The sequence below is a fragment of the Erythranthe guttata genome, chromosome 3, assembly GCF_056151865.1.
Source record: "Erythranthe guttata isolate IM_541 chromosome 3, IM_541, whole genome shotgun sequence".
Lineage (NCBI taxonomy): Eukaryota > Viridiplantae > Streptophyta > Magnoliopsida > Lamiales > Phrymaceae > Erythranthe > Erythranthe guttata.
This window is the reverse complement of record NC_142535.1, coordinates 6,673,560-6,687,756: the sequence shown is the minus strand read 5'-3', so window position 1 is coordinate 6,687,756 and position 14,197 is coordinate 6,673,560. Positions and strand designations below refer to the sequence as shown.

The 14,197-nt window shown below is 31.4% G+C and overlaps 1 long non-coding RNA gene across 3 annotated transcripts; it reads right to left on the bottom strand.

The window, feature by feature from the left end:
* Positions 1-6,304: 6,304 nt before the first annotated feature.
* LOC105966878 (uncharacterized) lies at positions 6,305-8,894 on the bottom strand. Of its 3 annotated transcripts, none has more exons than XR_016030500.1 (8): positions 8,752-8,894; positions 8,329-8,374; positions 8,045-8,171; positions 7,834-7,886; positions 7,555-7,622; positions 7,185-7,336; positions 6,966-7,087; positions 6,305-6,804 (listed from the first exon to the last, which is right to left on the bottom strand). It is a non-coding gene; the product is annotated as an uncharacterized LOC105966878 (long non-coding RNA). The 3 variants fall into 3 exon arrangements; XR_016030499.1 differs by having other exon boundaries at positions 6,966-7,095; positions 8,752-8,845; XR_016030498.1 differs by lacking the exon at positions 7,555-7,622 and having other exon boundaries at positions 6,305-6,831; positions 8,752-8,845.
* Between the last annotated feature and the right edge of the window lie 5,303 nt (positions 8,895-14,197).

Genomic DNA, 14,197 nt, shown 5'->3' with positions numbered 1-14,197 from the left:
CACGGAAGCGTACCTTACATCATGGAATCGAATCTTCGAATCTCCTTACATCATGGAATCGAATCTTCGAATCTCCACTGGATTTGGGACAGGTCTTCCAAAGAATCCGCAGTTCCTTAATTATCTCTCTAACGATGGGTTTTAGAAGAGACGGAATGGTTGCGTTTCTTTGGGGACCACGACCCTTTATATAACTGTAGAGTCCAGTTATATTATAATTGTGATTCAGCCCCATCAATAAATCACAACTAAGCCCTAATTGTTTCTACACATTAGGCCCATAATTATAGTTTAATACCCATAAGTCCAACCCAATAACCTTTATTAGATCACAATTAATTTGGACTTTCTTTAAGATAGCCATACACATTTACGTCACATATGTGAGCCCACGTAATTATTGAAATAATTCCAACACAGCCGCCTTCCTAGTTCCTACCGCCGCTTCAAAACCAACGCCGTTCGCGAGTACGAGAGCGACGACCATGACGTTGACGTCGATCGCCACGTCTTCTCCCCTTTTCCGGTACCTTTTCTCTTCTCTTTACTCAATCGGATTTTTTTATTGTTTATTTCAGCATGTTATTTCAGTCAGCCATCAATACAACTCTGGTTTCTCCCAATCGGTTGGGCTCTTGTGTTGGATATCGAATCTTCTTCTAGAAATTGATCCGCCGGATTTAGTGATTTAATCTCGCACTTATTGAAGTATATTTGGTCAATATTCGCTTAATTAATCACTTAATTAGCAAAATACAATTCTGTGTAAACGTAGGTGCATTTGGTCCTTTCCCCTACAACAAGCAGCCCAAGCCAAATTCTAAACATGATGTCCGATTTTTTTTTATTTTATTTTTTTTTTTTTTTTTTTTTTTTTTAATTCTATGGTTTTGGAGTTGACAATTTATTGTAAGTAAAAGATGCGGTTTATATTTAATCTATGATGCACGGACACGGATACGTGGACACGGCGATACGCGGATACGGACACGGTGATACGGCATTTCAAAAAAATTAGGATACGGACACGCGGGGGACACGTGTAAATATAAAAAATATAGGGGTATATTTATAAAAAATAAAAATATAGGGGTACATTCATAAATTGTAAAAAATATGTATAAGTCGTCATCACATAAGAGAACCGCTTGCCCTTGTTGCTTGTGTTCTTGGCGCGGTCGCATGCTAGACTTTTGGATTTTTTTGTGGCTCTCAAAGAAAATAGAGGAAATGTGTATTATAGAGAAAAGAAAATGTGCATTTTTTTTTATTAGGGTTCTCTCTTAAAACGTAAGAGAAGTATCCCAACTTTTTTAAAATTGTGGACACTGCCCGACACGGGTGTTCTACTTTTAGCGAAATTATGATACGGCCCGACACGGGTGTCCGAGAAGTATCCGAGTGTGTCCGAGTGTCTAGGTGTCGGATACGGGGACTCTTCACCTTCTAGAAGTGTCCGTGCAGCACAGTATTTAATCATTGCGAATTATGTAATTGGAGTGCTCTTTGTACTGATCATTATTTAAGAAGCGTGGTGACTCCTGAGGATTATATTATTTAAACATAAACTGATTTCGTGTCACAGGTCTTGGTGTTTGAACATATTATTTGCAGTAAATTTTTGCCGAGTGTTTGTCAATTCAAAACAGTTCTTTTGCAACCGATCTATCGGAGCTGTTGTCGTGTTGAAAAGTGGGATTTGAAGCTATAAATACAAATTACACTAAATATGACTATACTCATATACATGTACATGTAGTCATATATAGTCACATGCAGTCATATACATATAGTCATATATAGTCACGTGTAGTAACATGTAGCAATATATAATTATATATAAACTGTGGTTTTTCTGATGTATAATGATGTTGATGATTGTGTGTTTCCAATTTTTTGTTCGGTACTAATTGATGATGATGATTTGTTATTTGTTGAAGAACATATTTAGTCATCTGTAGTCAATTTCTGCACAGAAAACTTATTGAAAATTTATTTTTTAAAAATTAAAAAAAAAATTAATATTTAAAAAGTCAAAAAATAAAAAATATGAAAAAAATTAATACTATGGTTTTAATTTTATGGTTTTCGAGTTGACAGTTTGTTGTAAGTACAAGATGAGGTTTAAATTCAATTGTTGCGAATTATGTACTTTGAGTTCTCTTGGTACTGATCATATTTAAGAAGCGCGGTGACTCCTAAGGACTATATTATTTAAACAAAACTTGATTTTGTGTCATAGGTCTTGTTGTTTGAACAACTTCTTTGATATAAATTTTTGCCGAGAGGATATGGTATTTGTCAATTCAAAACAGTTCTTTTGCACCCATTAGATCAATATTGTTGTCGTGTTGAAAAGTGAGATTTGAAGCTATAAACACAAATTACACTATATATGAATATACTCATATAGTCACATGTCATGATATACATGTAGTCATATATAGTAACATGTCGCCATATACATGTAATCAGTCACGTGTAGTAACTAATATATAGTTATATATAAGCTATGTGGTTTCTCTGAGAGCGGTCACCATCAGATAAATTCAATTAATTGCTTCATTAAAATTTCATTGACGGCTATACATGGGCTACGAGAAATCTTCATGGCAAACCCAGAGTGAGAGAACCAACAATTGTACTTAGGTCTATTGGAGCTTATTGCATTTAGTACTCAAGTGAAAATCGCAACCGTGCATTTTAGCCTACCATAAAAAATTTTAGCAAATACACCCCTGAATCATTTCTTAGACAGCATAGTCGACCCATTTACCTTTTTCCCGTTGACTGATTGGAAAAGACTAAAATACCCCGGGGAGGTTTCTGCAAAAATAAAAGCCACAACCCTTTAACATGTATGTTTTAAAATTAAGGGGCCAAATTGAATTTTCAAAAACTTGCAGAAACTAAAAGAGGTTAAATTGCTATTTTCCAAGATATTAAAGAAAAGAAAAAAATCATCATAGTTTTACAGACCAAAATTTAATCAATCCTCTTCACCGTGAACCAGCCTCCTCCAACACCACCAACCGCCCAACTCCTCTCTGCCGCTAACTTTGCTCAACAGCCCACCACACAGCCACCGTCAAACCCATCTCAGCTGCCATCTTTGCAAAATAAATTATGATAGGGGAAAACGCACTGTTGTGATTTTCACAGGGGTACTAATTGCAACAACCGCTTATTTATTTTTATGATAGATTATATTTTGGCCCGCGTCAAAGTTTTTCTTTTTTTGCTAGAGAATCATAAATGGACCATAGACAGTGGTAAACAACATCTTATAAATGCATGCATTCCGTATATTTACTATGATTTCCTATTTTTTTTTTGAAATTTATATAAAATGGACCATCGACAGAGGTAAACAACATAAAATCACCATGTGTTCTTTATATTGCTTAAACCCTCATGTGTTTCATTTTTTCTTGCATAAAATCCCCATTTCCGTTAGTAATTAACACCGTTAACTTTAGAGGGGATTTTATGCAAGTTTTTTGTAACTTAGGGGGATTTGGTGCATGGTTTTGCAACACAAGAGGGGGTCTATGCAAAATAAATTTATTCATTAAACATTCACATTATTTTCTTTAATTAAGTCGAATACATCTATTAATATAAAATATGAAAACTAAAAAAATAATATTCGAGATGGAAGTTGGAACGAATTCTCAAATTATTTATGTTTTTCACTTATAATTAGTCCAAAAATAATTCTAAAAATATATAATAATTCTAATAATATAATTATATATTTTAAAAAATCAAAATTATTAAATAAATTAATAAATTATATCATATAAAAATTTGATTTTTTTTGGCTAAAAAACATTCACATAACCTATTAAATTTCTATTTTTCATATTGTAGCAGGATAAATGTGTTCAACTTAATTTAAGAAAATAATACGAAATTTAAACGAATAAATTGAATTTGCATAAAATCCACTTATATTGTTGAAAATATGCACTAAATCCCCCTCTGTAATGAAAAATTGCATACAATCTCCTCTATAGTTAAATGCATTAACTTTTCACGGAAAATGGGATTTCGTGTAAAATAAAATGAATCACAAGTGGGTTTTACGCAAGAAAAAAAACACGGAGGAGTTTGGTGTAGGTTTTCCTTAACATGTGGGGTTTTTTTCTTGGGGTGATTACAAATAAGCCCATCAATGGAAACTTATTCATAAAGAGATCCAGACGAAAATCTCCTTTACCAATAAGTCAACACATGGTCCAGATTTTGTAAAGGACTAAAATAACCCCTCATACTTTAATATACTCCAATTTCATCCTTAACTTAATTTAACCTCAATTTGACCCCAATTTCACAAATTATTCAATTTTGACCCAAAACTTTTTTTTTTCAAAATTTTTTTTTTCAAAAACTTTTTTTTTTCCTGCCGGTCTCCGGCGTTGACTTTTTAATTTTTTTAATTTTATTTTATTTTTCGGATTTTTTCGCCGGTCTCTGGCGTTGACTTTTTCGATTTTTTTTTTCTTTTCTTTCTTTCTGTATTTTTTTTTTTTCGTTTAAACAACAATATTGTTGTGATTGATAGTAATATTAACTATATTACTGTTAAACAAAGTAAAATTAACTAAATTACAGTTTAACACAATAATATTCCTATTTTAATCTCTAACATAGTAATATTAATTAACACAACAAAACTCATTATTATTGTGTAATAGAGTAATAGTACTATGTTGCCCGTTCAACAAATGTAAACATAATAAAAAGCCAAAAGAATCAATATTACTGTGAGTGACAGTAATATTACTATAACAACAGTAATATTACCGTCAACCACAGTAATATTACAATAATAGACAGTAATATTATTACGTTACTCCGTGAATAACTCAAATAAAAAAATATCCAAACAAAATAATAATATTGATGTGGTTGACAAGAATATTACTATAACAACAGTAATATTACCGTCAACCACAGTAATATTTTTGTGTTTACAGTAATATTACCGTCAACCACAGTAATATCAGTAATATTACAATAATAGACAATAATATTATTACGTTAGTCCGTGAATAACTCAAACAAAACAAAAAACTCAAAAAAATAATAATATTGATGTTGTTGACAGTAATGTTATTGTGTTTACAGTTATTTTACTGTCAAGGACAGTAATATAATTACGTTGACTTGTTAACAAATCAAACAAAATAAAAAAAAAATAACAAAAAATAAAAAGTAATAGTATTACGTTAATTTACTGTCAATAGCAGAACAATTACATAAATGTATTGCCAACGGCAATACAATTGCGTTAATTAACTTTCATTGACAGTATAATTACGTTAATTTACTGTCAGTGACAGCACAATTACGGTCAACGTTTAGCGGCGGACGTAAAAAAAAAACCAAAAAAAAAAACACTTAAAAAAACGCTAAAAAAAGTCAACACCGGAAACCGGCGAAAAAATCCGGAAGAAAAGAAAAGATAAAAGAAAAAGAAAAAAAAAGTCAAAGCCGGAGATCGGCGAAAAAATCTAGAAGGAAAAAGGAAATTGAAAATGCCGGTCAAAGCCGGAATCCGGCGAGAAAAAAAAAAGTTTTTGAAAACGTTTTTTTTTGAAAAAAAAAAGTTTTGGGTCAAAATTGAATAATTCGGGAAATTTGGGGTCAAATTGAGAATAAATTAAGTTAAGGATGAAATTGGAGCATATTAAAGTATGTTCCAAAAAAATGTCAAAATTGAATTTTTGTGGTCAAAACTGGATTTTTGTGGACAAAATTGATTAAATTGGGGTTACAATTAAGAATTGGGTATAAATGGTTGAGGGTAATATTGGGATATACATGAATGTTTCATTTATTTATAAATAATATTAAAGGGATGGGCTTATTGGTGAAAGAGATATCGTACATAAACCTAGAATAATAAAGATGTTTGGTTGGGGACTTATGCACAAAAATCCCTTTATTGTTTATTGTTTACCCTCGTGGTCAATAATACTTGACTTGATCACATCTTGAGCCATTGTACCAATAATTTGACAAGTATTTTAGGCATAATATTATCAACTTTCCATACACTGAAAACAGACTTTATCTAAAAATTACTTATAAAATTTCCTTCAGAAGTGCGTATCAATGTTTACAGGTCGAATATCCTAAAAGATGTTTCTTCATTCATGAAATTACTTAATTGTTAGGAAATCTTAGGGAAGAACTTATAATTAAAATAATATGCAAATACGTCATAGTTGCATGATAATTTTTTTTATTATAAATTTTAAGATTCAATTCCGTCAATATTTAAGATCATTACATCTTTTGGCAAAATACATTCTTAAGAATAAAATAAGTCAAAGATTATTACAAACATATGAACGTGAAAAAGTAGTTTCGTACATAGTAAAATACAATCTACAAACTTTGACGTAAGTGTTTGTTCATATATAATTTCAACTAAAGGAAAGTCAACTATTTCTATAAGGGAGAAAAAGGGGAAATAACGCAGTTGACGATAAAGAGGAGTTAAATTCATATGAATTAGTCTATCTTGTCGCTACATTTTGTTTTCCTAGCAGCATTTTCTATTTCTCCTAAGACCGAATTTGAGGTGTTAGGAACATTCTAAAATATCATAATGTTTCTGGCACCTCAAATTCAGTCGGAATAAAGCTAATTTATATTCATATGAATGTAGCTCCTCTTTTATATATACATACCCCCATATGAGAATGTTTTTCTCAATGTGGACCAATAGATTTTCCTCCACGAGCAATCCTGATACACCAATCTAAAAAGTCTAGCTCAATGTCATATCTTCTAATATGATTAATCAGCTATCTTGGCCTACAAAAAGAAAAAAATAAATCGTTTTTAGTTAAAAATAATAATAATTCAGAATATTAATTAGTTGGTCAATCCATGCATGTATACATCAAAAGTGTATTATCATAAAAGAATAGCGGCAAAAAAAATTATACCTAATTTAAATCGTCGAGAAATACCGCATGTGTTCCACATTAAGAACCATTATCTAATACTCAAGAATTCCTTCTTTATTACTACCATTTTGCCACATACCATAGCTTTCGTCGTCAAAACCCTACACAACTTAAGAATAAAATAAAATTAACACAAGGCAACCATGGAGAAATTAAACAAATGTTATTAGTCAAATCACAATAACTTTGTAACATTACCGATCTGAACATCAGCTTCTCTAGCATTGGTGCACAGCTTCTCTAGCATTGGTGCACAACCAAGCAGGCGAGCAAGTAGTCCCCACCCGTTAAAATCCATGTATTTTATGGTCAAATAAATCATTTTGCCAAACTTAGGCAGTTGACCACGGCTGCACAAACAATGGGATTATCAAAAACTGGAAACGTCTTATTTTTTTATTTGATGGTCTTGAAATGTAACGGCGTTGTAAATCAAAATAATATGAAGAGGCGGATCTTGGAAGTCTTAAATGATCCATATAATTAATATGGAAAGAAATCCAGAGAAACTCGAAACTCGAAAGAATTAATACTCAAATTCATGGACGCTTTCATATTAAATGAGTACCAAGTAGGGTTCGGCTAGTCGAAAGGAGCAACATGTTTTCACGGTCTATGGCAAACAACCATTTGGGTCTACAAAAAAGAGAAGAAAAATCGATTTTAGTCAAGGATTTTATGTATTTCCAAGAAACTCAAATTCAAGAATAAACAACCATTTGGGTCTACAAAAAAGAGAAGAAAAATCGATTTTAGTCAAGGATTTTATGTATTTCCAAGAAACTCAAATTCAAGAATAAACAATACACCGAAAAAGCATGGAACTCAAATTCAAATTTTGACTCACGGTTTTCATCGCTAAAAAATGAGCTTCATCATGCTCTGACCATCCACACTGAGCTGCATGCATAAGAAGATATTTGAATGAGAAACTCGATCGATGCCAAATCCTCGAGAAGTCGTGTTCATAACGCGAATGTAAATTAAATTATAGTATAAATAAAACTAGTAAATTATAGTAAGGAAAAACCATGCAATTAAGATGTGCCACAACTAACCTCAAATCTTGTGCCGACACCCTTTAAAAATTTGCACCATGCAATTGATAAGTGAATGGAAGGTGGCTTTACGGTAGATAATTGCTATCAAAATTTCCAATCCTCCAACACTACTAATTAAAGAGATCTGGAATTCACCGGTTGGTCAACAACAAAAAAAAAAAAACACGAAAGGTGAGTTCTTAAATTTTGTTAATAATGAAACTGAATTTTTTTTTTCTCGATTAGAAATATAATGAAACTATTGATGCGATAAAAAAGTTAACGTCAGAGAATTGGTTTACCCTAATGCCGCTGACAAGAATATTGTTCGATACGCTTCTACTCCATCTGTATGTCAAAAAGCAAATAAAAAGAAAGAATAAATCAGGCTTTTAGACATCCATATGTGTAATAATCAAACATGATCAAATCAGGGTTTAAAACAAAAAACAAAGATCTGTCTATAAACAATGGGATTAAGGTGTAAAGTTACAAATCAATCAATAAATTGTCTGAATAAATCTGCCCAGATAAGAAACACACCACAAATCAAATGTCCGGAACAAAAAAACATATCCATTTGTGTAATAATCAAACATGTTTTCCCAAGACCAAATCAGGTTTTAAAAACCGGAAAAAAATCAATCCATTTTTTTTGTTTTGCATGCAAACAGCAAATCAAGAAGATGGAAGAGAAAACCCATATGTTGGAACAGAAGGCATACCTCCGCGGTGGAGGTTCAGGTGGCGGCCTTAGGCGGTGGAGATCTTCCAGCGAAGGCATTTTTTCTGTCGGGTTTTCAGACACAAGCACGGCGCAGGTTCAGACAGAAAATTTCGGTCCGTTTTATAGAGTTTGAGTGACGTCAAAACCTAGGAAAAAGAAAGTGCGTGTATTTAGGGCACCGCCCTAATTAGCCCACTGGGCTTTAGATTTGTTGTGTCAGTGTTCTAAAAATGATTATTAAAATAAGAGATGCAAAAAACATAATAGTATTTTATTTTTGTATGCTGAATTTGATATTCCGATTTAGTAGTATTTTATTTTTGATAGTTTTTGATAATTGATCGATAAACTTATAACCCGTTGAGGTATTGAAAGTTTTTTTTCCCCTCCAAATGTAAACGAAAATGCTATTTCGGGAGAGGGTGGTTATACGATATCTATCAACTAAATTCACGGAGCGGTCACCGTCGTACATGTCGATTAATTGCTTCACTAAAATTTCATTTACGGTATATACATGGGCTACGAGAAAATCTGAATCGCAAACTCGGAGGGAGAATCAACATCTTTATTAATTAGGGGTTCGTTTATCGTTTATTACATTCTTTATGTTACTATATATGGATTTCGGCTTGCGACAAGGCTTTTTAATTTATGCTCGAGAATCATAATAATTGCACGCAATAAATTCCAATAGTATACGCCATACATTAATGGGATAATTAGTGAGAACCCCCAAAACACTTTTAGTGAGACACCCCTACCTATTAAATAAAATCACTTTTTAATTAAAATAAGACTTCACATGACTGATCTACCCCTGAATAATTCTGAATAAAATATGTAATGACACACAATCCGCCACTTCCATAACCGTATATCTCTCTTTCTTTCTCCTCTCTCGCTCGCTCGTTCTCTCTCTTCTTTGTCGGTCATTCAATCTCATGTGGAAGAACGATGAAAAATCTGACGGCAACAATTACAAACAAATCATCCGCTAGATTAGGTCATCGACGTGGAAGTCTAAAACGACTCTTGTGCCCCTACATTGTTAGGATTTGCGGCGGCGGCGCGGTTCCTGAAGATTGGCGGTAGGAGCTGCTTCAACAGGCTTCCCAAGAGTTTTAGATGCAACTGTTAGTTTCTTTTGCTTGGCGACACTAGGATTCGCTGGAATTTGAATATTTTAAATCTATTTGTTAGATTTCTATTTTTTATTTTGTGGGTTTATTTCGCGTGGCGGTGTTAGGGTTTCGCTGGAATTGAGTATTTTTTGTAGTCGTTTATTGTTAGACTTTTTATAGTTGTTTTTGTTAATGTGTGACGTAAAAAGTTATTTTTGCTGGAATTGAAGTGACATTATTTGTTTTTGTTTTAGCTTGAATTGTATTTCATTTTATAGTCACTTTTGTTATCATGTGACATATATAGTTGTTTTCATTGACATAAATAGTCATTTTGTATGCATGACATAAATGGGTTGTTTTGCTAGAATTGAGATTTTTTTATAGGGGTTTTTGTGCATAAGTTCCCAACCAAGCATCTTTATTATTCTAGGTTTAGGGACTATATCTCTTTAACCAATAAGCTCATCCCTTTAATATTTATTACAAATAAAGAAAACATTCATCTATATGCCAATATTACCCTCAACCATTTATAACCAATTCTTAATTGTAATCCCAATAATTTAATCAATTTTGTCCACAAAAATCCAATTTTGACCTCAAAAATTCAATTTTGACTTTTTTTGGATCATACTTCAATATGCTCCAATTTCATCCTTAACTTAATTTAATCTCAATTTGACCCCAAATTTTGTCGCCGGATTCCGGCGTTGACTTTTCAATTTTTTTTTCTTTCTTTCGGAATTTTTCGCCAGTCTCCAGCGCCGTAGACTTTTTTTTTTTTTTTCTTTTTCTTTTCTTCCGGATTTTTTCGCCGGTTTCCGGCGTGACTTTTTTTAGTGTTTTTTGAAGTTTTGTTTTTTTGTTTTTTCGTTTGTTTTTTTTTTTTTTACATCCGACGCTAAATGTTGACCGTAACTGTGCTGTCACTGACAGTAAATTAACGTAATTATACTGTCAATGATAGTTAATTAACGTAATTGTACTGCCGTTGACAATACATTTATGTAATTGTCCTGCCGTTGACAGTAAATTAACGTAATATTATTATCTTTTATTTTTTGTTATTTTTTTATTTTGTTTGATTTGTTGACAAGTCAACGCAATTATATTACCGTCGTTGACAATAAAATAACTGTAAACACAATAATACTACTGTCAACAACATCAATATTATTATCTTTTTGGGTTTTTTGTTTTGTTTGTGTTATTCATGGAGTAACGATTACTGTATATTATTGTAATATTGTTGTAAACACAATAATATTACTGTGGTTGACGGTAATATTACTGTTGTTATAGTAATATTGCTGTCAACCACATCAATATTATTATTTTGTTTGGAATTTTTTGTTTATTTGAGTTATTCATGGAGTAACGTAATAATATTACTGTCTATTATTGTAATATTACTGTGGTTGACGGTAATATTACTGTTGTTATAGTAATATTACTGTCATTCACAGTAATATTAATTATTTTGGCTTTTTATTATTTTTACATTTGTTGAACGATCAACATAGTAATATTACTCTATGATACAAGAATAATGAGTTTTGTTGTGTTAATATTATTGTGCTAGAGATTAATATAGAAATATTATTGTGTCAAACTGTAGTTTAGTTAATTTTACTGTGTTTAACAGTAATATAGTTAATATTATTGTCAATCACAACAATATTGCTGTTTAAACGAAAAAAAGAAACATAAAGAAAGAAAAGAATTTTTTTTTACAAGTCAACTCCGGAAACCGGCGAAAAATTCGGAAAAAAAAAAAAATTGAAAAGTCGCCGCCGGAGACCGGCGGGAAATTTTTTTGTTTGAAATTATTTTTTTTTGAAAAATAAAAAATTTTGAAAAAAAAAAAGTTTTGGTTAAAATTGAATAATTTGTGAAATTTTGGGTCAAATTGAAGTTAAATTAAGTTAAGGATGAAATTGGAGCATATTAAAGTATGAGAGGTTATTTTAGTCGTTTACAAAAATCTGGACCATGTGTGGACTTATAGGTAAAGGAGTTTTTTGTCTGGATCTCTTTATGAATAAGTACCCATTGATGGGTTTATTTTTAATCACCCCTTTTTTATAATCGTTTTTGTTAAATTTGTGTAGGTGAGTGTGAAATTAGGTATTTTATAGAGTTGTTTTTGTTATCATGTAGTTGTTCTTCCTGGAATTGATGGCACAAATTCTTTTTTATTTTTGCTGGAATTTTAGTACATTTTATAGTCCTTTTTGTTATCACGTGACATAAATAGTTGTTTTCGATGACAAAAATGTGACATAAATAGTTGTTTTCGATGACAAAAATAGTTGTTTTTCAGCATGTTTGTCAAACCAACTATTTTATGAATAACTTTCCAAATGAAATTTATCAAAACCAATTATTTATGTCATGCACAACAAGAAATAGACAACAAAGAAAACCAATCCAAATTAAACTACACATGTATCAACAATAACCACGTGAGTATCTACCTTTCAAATTAAACAGACTATTTTATGAATTAACGACCAACTGCTATCTTTTAAAACCGACTATTTTTCTCATTCATTACAAGGAATAGAAAGCTACTAGCATCCAATCAGATGGTAATTCACACATTAAAATACACGTCTAACAACAACAACACCCCATAATCAACTATATTTAAATGGAAATCAACTTTTTTTTTTAAATCAGACTTTCAATGTTAATTCACAATTAAATAATTATTGAAATCAATTGAATATTCCAACTGACTGAAAAATTCATGTAACTCAAACATAAAAAAAGAAGAATTAAAACAAAAAACAGTTGTTTTTGTACTAGCAAAATCATTTTAGTTGATTTGAACTTACATCCAAATCTCTAATATCATTCAACATCTCCATCCTTGTAACCAGAGAAGAAGAAAATCCCAAAAAAAATTAGGATGTGAAATTTTCCGTGCCCCATGTTAAATAAATTATGACAAACATTTGTAGAGAATACAGTGTGCAGTACTGAAAAATATAATCAACTCTTTTCAATATGGCCCATACGGCTATTTGATTAATCAAATATTTGAAATTATTTTGTGTACAGTGGTGTGGAATGGGCTTATGTTCTTCTTCATTCAACTATACTTCCAAAATCATCATAGACAGTGCAAATCAAACACAATTAATTTACAAATTCAACAACATCATCTATTGTATTTATAAAACTGACTGTGTTTTAGTTAAATATGACTATAGTTGCGCCCAAAACAACAATTTTATCTAATCTTGCTATGAAATCGTCTAGAATTTTTTTAAAGCAACTATACTTTATAAGTGATCATAGATAGTATAAATTGAGCACAATTCAATACAATAGCAACAAAATCGACTATTAAAAAACAACCAACTATTTTTTTTCATTAATCATCAGATCGTTCTACTACCGTATTAAAATCACAAATATTTGTAATACTAACTCAATTATAAGCAAAATACAATCGTAAATATTATTTTTTCACTCAATGGAAGTAATTGTGTACAACACTATCATGTGAAACTGACTAAATGTTAAAAAAAATAGGAGATTTATCCAACATCAATTAACTTATTTTTAAAAATTAAATAGTTGAGTTATTTACGCACATCCACTTTTCGCATACCGTCCATCGATTTCATCCTACGCCCCCCTTAATCACAAAGATGTGAAAAAAATAGTCAGGTGCCATCGATAGGTACCAAACAAAAACAATCTAAGACAAATTTGTAGATGTTTTTTAGAACTATTTTTTGTTTCCCAAGCGATTGCACTCTTCGATTTCAAGATACGTCGTTTTTTTTTTTTTTTGCGCTAGAAATTGGTGGTCGACGTAGTTGTTTTTTCTATAGATCCTGGGGCTGGAGATGGGAGGTTGGATGGAATGGGCAGCGGGATTTTAGGCATTTTTCATAACCGTGATTATAGCAATGTTTTTAGAGGAGAAATTCAGTTCCATTTTTTTCTAAATTCATTCGTGGCTTACAAAGGGTTATTTCAGGGACAACATAAAATAGTTGATTTGCTGCTATTATTGAAAATGTTGGTGGATCGACTCTTAATAAAAAAAAACACTAGAGGGGGTTCTCACTAATAGACCCTACATTAATAATCTAAGGTTGATGAGCGAGGATGGAACAAGTACTCTGAATATATGTCGTTTAAGCAATAAATTATTATTAGTGGATGGGAGATAAGTGAAATCCGCGACAGTGTAAATCCTATATAATAGTTTGAACATGCCAGAATTAGAATTAGTTAGGGCAGGAAATTATAAAGATTTTTTTGAATTCCGAGGATTATGATCCAAAAATTTCCAAT